Source organism: Arachis stenosperma, chromosome 2 (genome assembly GCF_014773155.1).
Source record: "Arachis stenosperma cultivar V10309 chromosome 2, arast.V10309.gnm1.PFL2, whole genome shotgun sequence".
Classification (NCBI taxonomy): domain Eukaryota; kingdom Viridiplantae; phylum Streptophyta; class Magnoliopsida; order Fabales; family Fabaceae; genus Arachis; species Arachis stenosperma.
In genome coordinates, this window is record NC_080378.1 from 32860021 (window position 1) to 32874715 (window position 14695).

General features: G+C 40.6%; 1 non-coding gene across 1 annotated transcript; it reads right to left on the reverse strand.

Annotated features, from left to right (window-relative positions):
* Positions 1-8282: 8282 nt before the first annotated feature.
* Positions 8283-8390, reverse strand: LOC130964166 (small nucleolar RNA R71). Its single transcript, XR_009080272.1, has one exon. It is a non-coding gene; the product is annotated as a small nucleolar RNA R71 (small nucleolar RNA).
* Positions 8391-14695: the final 6305 nt, after the last annotated feature.

Below are 14695 nucleotides of genomic sequence, written 5' to 3' on the forward strand. Positions count from 1 at the left end.
AGCTTCAAACTCCTGAAGGCTGGGCGTTAGTGACAGACGCAAAAGAATCAATGGATTCTATTCCACCCTGATTGAGAACCGACAGATGATTAGCCGTGCCGTGACAGGGTGCGTTGAACATTTTCACTGAGAGGACGGGATTGTAGCCACTGACAACGGTGATGCCCAACATACAGCTTGCCATGGAAAGGAGTAAGAAGGATTGGATGAAGACAATAGGAAAGCAGAGAGACGGAAGGGACAAAGCATCTCCATAAGCTTATCTGAAATTCTCACCAATGAATTACATAAGTATCTCTATCTTTATGCTTTATTCGTATATCATCCATAACCATTTGAATCTGCCTGACTAAGATTTACAAGGTGACCATAGCTTGCTTCATACCAACAATCTCCGTGGGATCGACCCTTACTCGCGTAAGGTTTATTACTTGGATGACCCAGTGCACTTGCTGGTTAGTTGTGCGAAGTTGTGATAAAGAGTTGAGATTGCGATTGAGTGTACCATGTTGATGGCGCCATTGATAATCACAATTTCGTGCACCAAAGTTTTTGGCGCCGTTGCCGGGGATTGTTTCGAGTTTGGACAACTGACGGTTCATCTTGTTGCTTAGATTAGGTATTTTTCTTCAGAGTTCTTAAGAATGAATTCTAGTGTTTCAAGGTGATGTTCTTATCATCACCAAAGCTGATTGATCCTCATCAATTTAGCTCTTGAATGCAATGTCCTGCTGAAGCTTGGCTAGCCATGTCTAATTCCTTTAGACTGAAGCTTTAGACTAACATTGCATGATTCCTGGAATTCTCATTAAGAATTTTGATATCTTTATTTTCTTTTCCACTTAATTTTAAAAAAAAAATCCAAAAAAATTACAAAATCATAAAAACCAAAAATATTCTCATGTTTTTTGTTGAGTCTAGTGTCTCATTTTAAGTTTGGTGTCAATTGCATGTTTCTATTCTTCTTGCATTCTTTTTCGAATTCATGCATGTGTCTTCATTAATCTTTAAGTTGTTCTTGATGATTTCCTTGTTCTGATCTTTAAATTCTCTTGTCTTGAGTGTTTTGTTGTTTTTCATATGCATTCTCATTTTGTTAGTGTCAATGGTATACAAACTTCTAAGTTTGGTGTCTTGCATGCATTGTTATTTGATTTTAGTTACATTTTAATTATTCCTCATTATTAAAAATCCAAAAAAACTTTTAATTTGTGTCTTTTCAAGTAAATAATATAGAGAATTGAAGATTCAAAACATACAGCAGAAGAATTACACAGAAAAAGGCTGGGCGTTCAAAACGCCCAGTAAAGAAGGAAAACTGGCGTTTAAACGCCAGCCATGGTGCCTGGTTGGGCGTTTAACCCCAAAAGGGTAGTGTTTTGGGCGTTAAACACCAGAATGGATACCATTCTGGCGTTTAACGCCAGGATGTCACAAGAGGGAAGATTCTGTTTTTAATTCAAATTTTTTTTCAGGTTTTCAAAATTTTTCAAAATCAAATCTTTTTCAAATCATATCTTTTCAATCAAATCTTTTTCAAAATCAATTTCTTTCCATTTTCAAAAATACTTGCTATCAATTAATGATTTGATTCAACATTTCAAGTATGTTGTCTTTTCTGTTGAGAAAGGTTTAATGTTTGAATCATATCTTTTCTTGTTAGCCAAGTTATTATTTTTAAAATCAAATCTTTTTAAATTGTTTTTCGAATCATATCTTCTCAACCATATCTTTTTGAAACTATATCTTTTCAATCATATCTTCTTAATCACATCTTTTTCAAAATAGTCTTCAATCATATTTTTTGATTTCTAATTTCAAAATCTTTTTCAAAAATCACTTGATTTCTTTTCCAGTCTTAGTTTTCGAAAATCAATTAGTATTTTTCAAAATGTTTTTAAAATCTTTTTAATTTATTTTTGAAAAATTCTTCCCCTCTTCTCGCATCCTTTTATTTATGGACTAACACTCCTCCTCAATGAACAATGCGAACTCTATCTTTTCTGATAAGTTCGAATTCTTCCACCTCTTCCTTCTATTTTTTTTTCCTCTGACACCTCAAGGAATCTCTATACTGTGACATAGAGGATTCCATATTTTCTTGTTCTCTTCTCTTTCATATGAGCAGGAACAAAGACAAAAGCATTCTTGTTGAGGCTGACCTTGAACCTGAAAGGACCTTGAAGCGAAAGCTAAGAGAAGCTAAGGCACAACTCTCTGTAGAGGACCTAACAGAAATCTTCAAAGAAGAAGAACCCATGGCAGCCAAAAACAACAACAATGCCAACAATGCAAGGAAGGTGCTGGGTGACTTTGCTGCACCTACTCCCGACTTCTATGGGAGAAGCATCTCTATCCCTGCCATTGGAGCAAACAACTTTGAGCTTAAGCCTCAATTAGTTTCTCTAATGCAACAGAATTGTAAGTTCCATAGACTTCCATTGGAAGATCCTCATTAGTTTTTAGTTGAGTTCTTGCAAATCTGTGACACTATCAAGACTAATGGGGTTAACCCTGAGGTCTACAGACTTATGCTATTCCCTTTTGCTGTAAGAGACAGAGCTAGGATATGGTTGACTCACAACCTAAAGAAAGCCTGAACTCTTGGGAAAAGCTAGTCAATGCCTTCTTGGCAAAGTTCTTTCCACCTCAAAAATTGAGTAAGCTTAGAGTGGAAGTCCAAACCTTCAGACAGAAGGAAGGTGAATCCCTCTATGAAGTTTGGGAAAGATACAAACAATTGATCAGAAAGTGTCCTTCTGACATGCTTTCTAAATGGAGCATCATAGGTATCTTCTATGATGGTTTGTCTGAACTGTCCAAGATGTCATTGGACAACTCTGCTGGAGGATCTCTTCATCTGAAGAAGACGCCTGCAGAAGCTCAAGAACTAATTGAAATGGTTGCAAATAACCAATTCATGTACACTTCTGAAAGGAATCCTGTGAACAATGGGACAAATCAGAAGAAGGGAGTTCTTGAGATTGATACTCTGAATGCCATATTGGCTCAGAACAAAATATTGACTCAGCAAGTCAATATGATCTCTCAAAGTCTGTGTGGAATGCAAGCTACACCTGGCAGTACTAAGGACGCTTCATCTGAAGAAGAAGCTTATGATCCTGAGAACCCTTCAATGGAAGTGGTGAATTACATGGGAGAACCCTATGGAAACACCTATAATTCTTCATGGAGAAATGATCCAAATCTCTCATGGAAGGATCAACAGAGACCTCAACAAGGTTTCAACAACAATAATGATGGAAGAAACAGATTTAGCAATGGCAAGCCTTTTCCATCATCTTCTCAGCAACAGACAGAGAATTCTAAGCAGAGCCACTCTGACTTAGCAACCATGGTCTCTGATCTAATCAAAACCACTCAAAGTTTCATGACTGAAACAAGGTCCTCCATTAGAAACTTGGAGGCACAAGTGAGACAACTGAGCAAGAAAATTACTGAACTCCCTCCTAGTACTCTTCCAAGCAATACAGAAGAGAATCCAAAAGGAAAATGCAAGGCCATTAACATGACCCACATGGCCGAACTTGGAGAGGAGGAAGAGGCAGTGATCGCCACTGAGGAAGACCTCAATGGACGTCCACTGGCCTCCAATGAGTTCCCTAATGAGGAACCATAGGAATCTGAGGCTCATAATGAGACCATAGAGATTCCATTGGATTTACTTCTGCCATTCATGAGCTCTGATGAATATTCTTCCTCTGAAGAGGACGAATATGTCACTGAAGAGCAAGTTTCCAAGTACCTTGGAGCAATCATGAAGCTAAATGACAAGTTATTTGGTAATGAGACTTGGGAGGATGAACCCCCTTTGCTCACCAAAGAAGTGGATGAATTGTCTAGGCAGAAATTACCTCAAAAGAGACAGGACCCTGGGAAGTTCTCAATACCTTGTACCATAGGCACCATGACCTTTAAGAAGGCTCTATGTGACTTAGGGTCAAGTATAAATCTCATGCCTCTCTCTGTAATGGAGAAGCTAGGGATCTTTGAGGTACAAGCTGCAAGAATCTCACTAGAGATGGCAGACAATTCAAAAAAACAAGCTTATGGACTTGTAGAGGATGTTCTGGTAAAGGTTGAAGACCATTACATCCCTGCTGATTTCATAGTCCTAGAGACTGGAAAGTGCATGGATGAATCTATCATCCTTGGCAGACCCTTCCTAGCCACAGCAAAGGCTGTGATTGATGTGGACAGAGGAGAATTGATCATTCAAGTGAATGAAGAATCCTTTGTGTTTAAGGCTCAAGGATATCCCTCTGTAACCATGGAGAGGAAGCATGAAGAGCTTCCCTCAAAACAGAGTCAAATAAAGCCCCCACAGTCAAACTCTAAGTTTGGTGTTGGGAGGCCACAACCAACTTCTAAGTTTGGTGTTGAAGCCCCACATTCAAACTCTAAGTTTGGTGTTGGGAGGTTCCAACATTGCTCTGAGCATCTGTGAGGCTCCATGAGAGCCCACTGTCAAGCTACTGACATTAAAGAAACGCTTGTTGGGAGGCAACCCAATGTTATTTTTATCTAGTTTTCCTTTGTTATTTTATGTTTTCTATATGTTGATGATCATGAGAAGTCACAAAATCAATTGAAAAAGCAAACACAGAATGAAAAACAGAAAGAAAAACAGCACACCCTGGAGGAAGACTGATGAGCGGATAATTTGAACGCTTTTTGGCATTATTTTTAGTATGTTTTTAGTATGAACTAGTTAGTTTTTAGTATATTTTTATTAGTTTTTAGTTAAAATTCACTTTTCTAGACTTTACTATGAGTTTGTGTGTTTTTCTGTGATTTCAGGTCTTTTCTGGCTGAAATTGAGGGACCTGAGCAAAAATCTGATTCAGCGACTGAAAAGGACTGCAGATGCTGTTGGATTCTGACCTCCCTGCACTCGAAGTGGATTTTCTGGAGCTAAAGAAGCCCAATTGGAGCGCTCTCAACGGCGTTGGAAAGTAGACATCCTGGGCTTTCCAGCAATATATGATAGTCCATACTTTGCCCAAGATTTGATGGCCCAAACCGGCGTTCAAAGTCACCCTCAGAATTCCCAGCGTTAAACGCCGGAACTGGCACCAAAATGGGAGTTAAACGCCCAAACTGGCACAAAAGCTGGCGTTTAACTCCAAGAAGAGTCTCTACACGAAAATGCTTCAATGCTCAACCCAAGCACACACCAAGTGGGCCCGGAAGTGGATTTTTATGTCATTTACTCATCCTTGTAAACCTTAGGCTACTAGTTCCCTATAAGTAGGACCTTTTACTATTGTATTTGACATCTTCTGATCTTTGGAATCTTTTGATCTTTAGATCTTTTGATCACTTTGGGAGGCTGGCCTCACGGCCATGCCTAGACCTTGTTCTTATGTATTTTCAACGGTGGAGTTTCTACACACCATAGATTAAGGTGTGGAGCTCTGCTGTACCTCGAGTATTAATGCAATTACTATTGTTCTTCTATTCAATTCCGCTTGTTCTTGTTCCAAGATATCACTTGTTCTTCAACTTGATGAATGTGATGATTCGTGACACTCATCATCATTCTCACCTATGAACGTGTGACTGACAACCACCTCCGTTCTACCTTAGATTGGGTGAATATCTCTTGGATTCCTGATACACGATGCATGGTTGATCGCCTGACAACCGAGCGCTCGCCTGACAAAGGAGCCAGCCATTCCGTGAGATCAGAGTCTTCGTGGTATAGGCAAGAACTGATGGCGGCATTCAAGAGAATCCGGAAGGTCTAACCTTGTCTGTGGTATTCTGAGTAGGATTCAATGATTGAATGACTGTGACGTGCTTCAAACTCCTGAGGGCGGGGCGTTAATGACAGGCGCAAAAGAATCACTGGATTCTATTCCGGCCTGATTGAGAACCGACAGATGGATAGCCGTGCCGTGACAGGGTGCGTTGAACATTTCCACTGAGAGGATGGGAGGTAGCCACTGACAACGGTGAAACCCTTGCATAAGCTTGCCATGGAAAGGAGTAAGAAGGATTGGATGAAGACAGTAGGAAAGCAGAGAGACGGAAGGGACCAAGCATCTTCATACGCTTATCTGAAATTCCTACCAATGAATTACATAAGTATCTCTATCTTTATCTTTATGTTTTATTCATCATCTATACCCATTTGAGTCTGCCTGACTAAGATTTACAAGGTGACCATAGCTTGCTTCATACCAACAATCTCCGTGGGATCGACCCTTACTCGCGTAAGGTTTATTACTTGGACGACCCAGTGCACTTGCTGGTTAGTTGTGCGAAGTTGTAGTGATCACAATTTCGTGCACCAAGTTTTTGGCGCCGTTGCCGGGGATTATTTCGTGTATGGACAACTGACGGTTCATCTTGTTGCTTAGATTAGGTATTTTTCAGAGTTCTTAAGAATGAGTTCTAGAGTTTCATGATGATCTGTTGAAGTCTGGCTGGCTGAGAAGCCATGTCTAATCTTATTGGACCGAGGTTTCAACTTATCATCACAAGAGCTTGTTGATTTCTATCAATCTTGCTGTTGGAGCAATGATCTGCTAAGGCTTGGCTGGCCATTGGCCATGTCTAGTGTTTTGGACCGAAGCTTTCTTTGAAAGCTTGGCTGGCTGTGAAGCCATGTCTAATTCCTGGACCGGAGTCTTAGACTAGCATTGCAATGATTCCTGGAATCCAAATTAAGAATTCTGAACCCTTTATTTTCTATTTCCATATAATTTTCGAAAAATGCAAAAAAAAAAAAATTTAAATCATAAAAACCAAAAATATTTTATGTTTCTTGTTTGAGTCTAGTGTCTAATTTTAAGTTTGGTGTCTTGCATGCATTGTTTATTTGATCTTGGTTCTATTTTCAAGTCAATAGTATAGGGAACTGAAGATTCAAAACATGCAGCAGAGGAATTACACAGAAAAAGCTGGGCGTTCAAAACGCCCAGTAAAGAAGGACAGACTGGCGTTTAAACGCCAGCCAGGGTGCCTGGTTGGGCGTTTAACGCCCAAAAAGGTAGTGCATTGGGCGTTAAACGCCAGAATGTGCACCATTCTGGGCGTTTAACGCCAGGATGGCACTAGGGGGAGGATTTTGCTTTCAAAATCAATTTTTTTTTAAGTTTTCAAAGTTTTTCAAAATCAAATCTTTTTCAAATCATATCTTTTCAATCAAATGTTTTCAAAATCAATTTCTTTCCTTTTTCAAAGATACTTGCTAACAATTAATGATTTGATTGAACATTTCAAGTATGTTGCCTTTTCTGTTGAGAAAGGTTTAATGTTTGAATCATATCTTTTCTTGTTAGGCAAGTCATTAATTTTTAAAATCAAATCTTTTTTTTTTAAATTGTTTTCAAATCATATCTTTTAATCATATCTTTTTAATCACATCTTTTTCAAAATAGTTTTCAATCATATCTTTTCAATTTCTAATTTCAAATCTTTTTCAAAAATTACTTGATCTCTTTCTCACTCTTGATTTTCGAAAATCAAATTAAAGTTTTTCAAAATGTTTTTAAAATGTTTTTAATTAATTTTCGAAATTTCTTCCTCTCTTCTCACATCCTTCTATTTATGGAGTACCACTCCTTCTCAATGCACAATTCGAACTCTATCTGATTAAGTTCGAATTCTTCTACCTCTTCCTTCTAATTTTCTTTTCCTCTGACACCTCAAGGAATCTCTATACTGTGACATAGAGAATTCCACATTTTCTTGTTCTCTTCTCTTTCATATGAGCAGGAACAAGGACAAAGGCATTCTTGTTGAAGCTGACCCTGAACCTGAAAGGACCTTAAAGCGAAAGCTAAGAGAAGCTAAGGCACAACTCTCTGTAGAGGACCTAACAGAAATCTTTAAACAAGAAGAACCCATGGCAGCCGAAAACAACAACAATGCCAACAATGCAAGGAAGGTGCTGGGTGACTTTACTGCACCTACTCCCGACTTCTATGGGAGAAGCATCTCTATCCCTACCATTGGAGCAAACAACTTTGAGCTTAAGCCTCAATTAGTTTCTCTAATGCAACAGAATTGCAAGTTCCATGGACTTCCATTGGAAGATCCTCATCAGTTCTTAGCTGAATTCTTGCAAATCTGTGACACTGTCAAGACTAATGGGGTTGACCCTGAGGTCTACAGACTTATGCTATTCCCTTTTGCTGTAAGAGACAGAGCTAGGACATGGTTGGACTCACAACCTAAAGAAAGCCTGGACTCATGGGAAAAGCTAGTCAATGCCTTCTTGGCAAAGTTCTTTCCACCTCAAAAAATTGAGTAAGCTTAGAGTGGAAGTCCAAACCTTCAGACAGAAGGATGGAGAATCCCTCTATGAAGCTTGGGAAAGATACAAACAATTGATCAGAAAATATCCTTCTGACATGCTTTCTGAATGGAGCATCATAGGTATTTTCTATGATGGTCTCTCTGAACTATCCAAGATGTCTTTGGATAGCTCTGCTGGAGGATCTCTTCATCTGAAGAAGACGCCTACAGAAGCTCAAGAACTAATTGAAATGGTTGCAAATAACCAATTCATGTACACTTCTGAAAGGAATCCTGTGAACAATGGGACAAATCAGAAGAAAGGAGTTCTTGAGATTGATACTCTGAATGCCATATTGGCTCAGAACAAGATATTGACTCAGCAAGTCAATTTGATTTCTCAAAGTCTGTCTGGAATGCAAAATGCACCAGGCAGTACTAAGGACGCTTCATCTGAAGAAGAAGCTTATGATCCTGAGAACCCTTCAATTACCTAGGAGAACCCTATGGAAACACCTATAATTCTTCATGGAGAAATCATCCAAATTTCTCGTGGAAGGATCAACAGAGACCTCAACAAGGTTTCAACAACAATAATGGTGGAAGAAACAGGTTTAGCAATAGCAAGCCTTTTCCATCATCTTCTCAGCAACAGACAGAGAATTCTAAGCAGAACCACTCTGACTTAGCAACCATGGTCTCTGATCTAATCAAAACCACTCAAAGTTTCATGACTGAAACAAGGTCCTCCATTAGGAATTTGGAGGCACAAGTGGGACAGCTGAGCAAGAAAGTTACTAAACTCCCTCCTAGTACTCTCCCAAGCAATACAGAAGAAAATCCAAAAGGAGAGTGCAAGGCCATCAACATGGCCGAATTTGGAGAGGAAGGAGAGGAAGTGAATGCCACTGAGGAAGACCTCAATGGTCGTCCACTGACCTCCACTGAGTTCTCCAATGAGGAACCATGGGAATCTGAGGCTCAAAATGAGACCATAGAGATTCCATTGGACTTACTTCTGCCTTTCATGAGCTCTGATGAGTATTCTTCCTCTGAAGAGGATGAGTATGTCACTGAAGAGCAAGTTGCTAAATACCTTGGAGCAATCATAAAGCTAAATGACAAGTTATTTGGAAATGAGACTTGGGAGGATGAACCCCCTTTGCTCACCAAAGAATTGGATGACTTGTCTAGGCAGAAATTACCTCAAAAGAGGCAGGACCCTGGGAAGTTCTCCATACCTTGTACCATAGGCACCATGACCTCCAAGAAGGCTCTGTGTGACTTAGGGTCAAGTGTAAACCTCATGCCTCTCTCTGTAATGGAGAAGCTAGGGATCTTTGAGGTGCAAGCTGCAAGAATCTCACTAGAGATGGCAGACAACTCAAGAAAACAAGCTCATGGACTTGTAGAGGATGTTTTGGTGAAGATTGAAGAACATTACATCCCTGCTGATTTCATAGTCCTAGAGACTGGGAAGTGCATGGATGAATCCATCATCCTTGGCAGACCCTTCCTAGCCACAGCAAAGGCTGTGATTGATGTTGATAGAGGAGAATTGATCATTCAAGTGAATGAAGAATCCTTTGTGTTTAAGGCTCAAGGATATCCCTCTGTCACCATGGAGAGGAAGCATGAAGAGCTTCTCTCAAAACAGAGTCAAACAGAGCCCCCACAGTCAAACTCTAAGTTTGGTGTTGGGAGGCCACAACCAACTTCTAAGTTTGGTGTTGAACCCCCACATTCAAACTCTAAGTTTGGTGTTGGGAGATTCCAACATTGCTCTGAGCATTTGTGAGGCTCCATGAGAGCCCTCTGTCAAGCTACTGACATTAAAGAAGCGCTTGTTGGGAGGCAACCCAATGTTATATTTTATCTATTTTCCTTTGTTATTTTTTGTTTTCTGTAGGTTGATGATCATGAGAAGTCACAAAATCAATTGAAAAAGTAAAAACAGAATGAAAAACAGGAAGAAAAATAGCACACCCTGGAGGAAGAACCTACTGGCGTTTAAACGCCAGTAAGGCTAGCAGATGGGTGTTTAACGCCCAGTCTGGCACCATTCTGGGCGTTTAACGCCAGAAAGGGGCACCAGACTGGCGTTAAACGCCAGGAAAGGGCAAGAACCTGGCGTTAAACGCCAGAAATGGGCACCAGCCCGGCGTTTAACGCCAGAATTGGCTCAAAACGCATTTTTGCATGCCATTTGGTGCAGGGATGACTTTTCCTTGACACCTCAGGATCTGTGGACCCCACAGAACCCCCACCAACCCCACCACCCTCTTTTCTTCTTCACCCATTCACCGATCACCTCAATACCTCTTCCTCAAAAACCCTTCACCTATCAAATCCCATCTTTCTCTTCACCACTCACATCCATCCTTCATAAAACCCCACCTACCTCACCATTCAAATTCAAACCACTTTCCCTCCCAAACCCACCCATAATGGCCGAACCACAAAGCCATCTCCATCTCCTCTAGTTCTTCTTTTTCTACTCTTTCTTCTTTTGCTCGAGGACGAGCAAACCTTTTAAGTTTGGTGTGGTAAAAGCATTGCTTTTTGTTTTTCCATAACCATTTATGGCATCCAAGGCCGGAGTAACCTCTAGAAAGAGGAAAGGAAAGGCAAAAGCTTTCACCTCCGAGTCATGGGAGATGGAGAGATTCATCTCAAGGGTGCATCAAGACCACTTCTATGAAGTTGTGGCCAAGAAGAAGGTGATCCCTGAGGTCCCTTTCAAACTCAAAAAGGGTCAACTTTGATCAAAGGTTGGACCAAGTCCTCACAGACATTTGTGAAGAGGGCACTCAATGGAAGAGAAACTCAAGAGGGAAGCCAGTTCAACTGAGAAGGCATGACCTCAAGCCCATCACTAAGAAAAGGATGGAGCAAACAAGAGACCCCTCTCATCATGAGATCCCTGAGATGCCTCAAGGGATGCACTTTCCTCCACAAGACTATTGGGAGCTACTAAACACCTCCCTAGGAGAACTGAGTTCCAACATGGGACAACTAAGGGTGGAGCACCAAGAACACTCCATTCTCCTCCATGAAATTAGAGAAGATCAAAGAATCATGAGAGAGGAGCAACAAAGACAAGGAAGAGACATTGAGGAGCTCAAGCACTCCATAAGACCTTAAAAAGGAAGAACAAGCCGCCATCACTAAGGTGGACCCGTTCTTTAATCTCCTTGTTCTTTATTTTCCTGTTTTTCGAATTTCAGTGCTTATGTTATCTATGTTTGTATCTTATGATCATTAGTATCTTAGTGTCTATGCCTTAAAGTTATGAATGTCCTATGAATCCATCACCTTTCTTAAAATTAAAAATGTTCTTAGTTGAAAAAGATAAGAATTGCATGAATTTTGAATTTTATAACAGTTTAATTATTTTGATGTGGTGGCAACACTTTTGTTCTCTGAATGTATGCTTAAACAGTGCATATGTCTTTTGAATTTGTGGTTCATGAATGTTGGATCTTGAAAGAATGATGAAAAAGGAGACATGTTACTGAGGATCTGAAAAATCATAAAAATGATTCTTGAAGCAAGAAAAAGCAGTGAATACGAAAAAAAAAGAAAAAAAAAGAAAGAAAAAAAAAGAAATAAAGTTGTGATCCAAGGAAAAAAGAGTGTGCTTAAGAACCTTGGACACCTCTAATTGGGGACTTTAGCAAAGCTGAGTCACAATCTGAAAAGGTTCACCCAATTATGTGTCTGTGGCATGTATGTATCCGGTGGTAATACTGGAAGACAGAGTGCTTTGGGCCACAGCCAAGACTCAATAAGTAGCTGTGTTCAAGAATCATCATACTTAGCTAGGAGAATCAATAACACTATCTGGATTCTGAGTTCCTAAAGAAGCCAATCATTCTGAATTTCAAAGGATAGAGTGAGATGCCAAAACTATTCAGAGGCAAAAAGCTAAAAGCCCCGCTCATCTAATTAATACTGATCTTCATAGATGTTTTTGGAATTCATTGCATATTCTCCTCTTTTTATCTTATTTCACTTTCAGTCGCTTGAGGACAAGCAACAATTTAAGTTTGGTGTTGTGATGAGCGGATAATTTTTACGCTTTTCGGCATTGTTTTTAGTATGTTTTTAGTATGATCTAGTTAGTTTTTAGTATATTTTTATTAGTTTTTAGTTAAAATTCACTTTTCTGGACTTTACTATGAGTTTGTGTGTTTTTCTGTGATTTCAGGTATTTTCTGGCTGAAATTGAGGGACCTGAGCAAAAATCTGATTCAGAGACTGAAAAGGACTACAGATGCTGTTGGATTCTGACCTCCCTGCACTCGAAGTGGATTTTCTGAAGCTACAGAAGCCCTATTGGTGCGCTCTCAACGGCGTTGGAAAGTAGACATCCTGGGCTTTCCAGCAATATATGATAGTCCATACTTTGCCCAAGATTTGATGGCCCAAACCGGCGTTCAAAGTCACCCTCAGAATTCCCAGCGTTAAACGCCGGAACTGGCACCAAAATGGGAGTTAAACGCCCAAACTGGCACAAAAGCTGGCGTTTAACTCCAAGAAGAGTCTCTACACGAAAATGCTTCAATGCTCAGCCCAAGCACACACCAAGTGGGCCCGAAAGTGGATTTTTATGTCATTTACTCATCCTTGTAAACCTTAGGCTACTAGTTCCCTTTAAGTAGGACCTTTTACTATTGTATTTGACATCTTCTGATCTTTGGAATCTTTTGATCTTTAGATCTTTTGATCACTTTGGGAGGCTGGCCTCACGGCCATGCCTAGACCTTGTTCTTATGTATTTTCAACGGTGGAGTTTCTACACACCATAGATTAAGGTGTGGAGCTCTGCTGTACCTCGAGTATTAATGCAATTACTATTGTTCTTCTATTCAATTCCGCCTGTTCTTGTTCCAAGATATCACTTGTTCTTCAACTTGATGAATGTGATGATCCGTGACACTCATCATCATTCTCACCTATGAACGTGTGACTGACAACCACCTCCGTTCTACCTTAGATTGGGTGAATATCTCTTGGATTCCTGATACACGATGCATGGTTGATCGCCTGACAACCGAGCGCTCGCCTGACAAACGAGCCAGCCATTCCGTGAGATCAGAGTCTTTGTGGTATAGGCAAGAACTGATGGCGGCATTCAAGAGAATCTGGAAGGTCTAACCTTGTCTGTGGTATTCTGAGTAGGATTCAATGATTGAATGACTGTGACGTGCTTCAAACTCATGAGGGCGGGGCGTTAGTGACAGACGCAAAAGAATCACTGGATTCTATTCCGGCCTGATTGAGAACCGACAGATGGATAGCCGTGCCGTGACAGGGTGCGTTGAACATTTCCACTGAGAGGATGAGAGGTAGCCACTGACAACGGTGAAACCCTTGCATAAGCTTGCCATGGAAAGGAGTAAGAAGGATTGGATGAAGACAGTAGGAAAGCAGAGAGACAGAAGGGACCAAGCATCTTCATACGCTTATCTGAAATTCCTACCAATGAATTACATAAGTATCTCTATCTTTATCTTTATGTTTTATTCATCATCTATACCCATTTGAGTCTGCCTGACTAAGATTTACAAGGTGACCATAGCTTGCTTCATACCAACAATCTCCGTGGGATCGACCCTTACTCGCGTAAGGTTTATTACTTGGACGACCCAGTGCACTTGCTGGTTAGTTGTGCGAAGTTGTAGTGATCACAATTTCGTGCACCAAAGACCTTGCTGGCATTTAAACGCCAGTAAGGGCAGCAAATGGGCATTTAACGCCCAGTCTGGCACCATTCTGGGCGTTTAACGCCAGAAAGGGGCACCAGACTGGCGTTAAACGCCAGGAAAGGGCAAGAAGCTGGTGTTAAATGCCAGAAATGGGCACCAGCCCGGCGTTTAACGCCAGAATTGGCATAAAGAGCATTTTTGCTCGCCACTTGGTGCAGGGATGACTTTTCCTTGACACCTCAAGATCTGTGGACCCCACAGGATCCCCACCTACCCCACCACTCTCTCTCTTCTTCACCCATTCACCAATCACCTCAACACCTCTTCCCCAAAAACCCTTTACCTATCAAATCCCACTATTCTCTTCACCACTCACATCCATCCTTCATAAAACCACACCTACCTCACCATTCAAATTCAAACCACTTTCCCTTCCAAACCCACCCTCCCATAACCGAACCCTACCCCTCTCTCCACCCTTATATAAACCCATCTTCACCCCCTCATTTTCCCACAACCTAAACACTACTTCTCCCTTTGGCCGAATAACAAAGCCATCTCCATCTCCTCCATTTCTTCTTCTTCTACTCTTTTCTTTCTTCTTTTGCTCGAGGACGAGCAAACCTTCTAAGTTTGGTGTGGTAAAAGCATTGCTTTTTGTTTTTCCATAACCATTTATGGCATCCAAGGCCGGAGAAACCTCTAGAAAGAGGAAA